Source organism: Lucilia cuprina, chromosome 4 (genome assembly GCF_022045245.1).
Source record: "Lucilia cuprina isolate Lc7/37 chromosome 4, ASM2204524v1, whole genome shotgun sequence".
Taxonomy (NCBI): Eukaryota; Metazoa; Arthropoda; class Insecta; order Diptera; family Calliphoridae; genus Lucilia; species Lucilia cuprina.
In genome coordinates, this window is record NC_060952.1 from 11,550,830 (window position 1) to 11,551,383 (window position 554).

Consider the following 554-nt stretch of genomic DNA (forward strand, 5'->3'; position numbering starts at 1 on the left):
CAGAAATGCGGAAATTAACTTTTAACAATTTTTGTTTTCCATTAAACGTTTATAACAAACAAAGCCCTTTGAAATTATTAACTCTAATGTAAACACTCTGCAATTTCCTTTCAAAAAAAGGGTAAAATAGCCTTAAACACTTTTAAATATTTGATTAATAAGCAATGATATTTAATAAAAGAAAGAACTGTATTTTTTTTCATCTTTTTTCAATTTTGTTATTATTTTGCCATTAAAATTCTCTTCAAAAAATGTTATAAATTATTCAAGTAAATACTTATGTATGTTTTTTTTATAGAAAAATTTGTATAAATTGAATGTCACTTGTTAAATTTGTTTAACATCAAGGCGAATATACAAATGGTTTGTAAAAAATATGAAAAAATTGTTAAGAGGTCTTATTTTATGTTTTCAAAAGAAAAACCTACGCATTTTATCTATATGGTCTAGTGGTGCGTGTCTGAAAATGATCATGAATTTTTTATTTGGTTAGAAACACACTAAAACTTCTTGGCATGTACCTATTATTATTATAATTTCTTTTTATTTTCAAC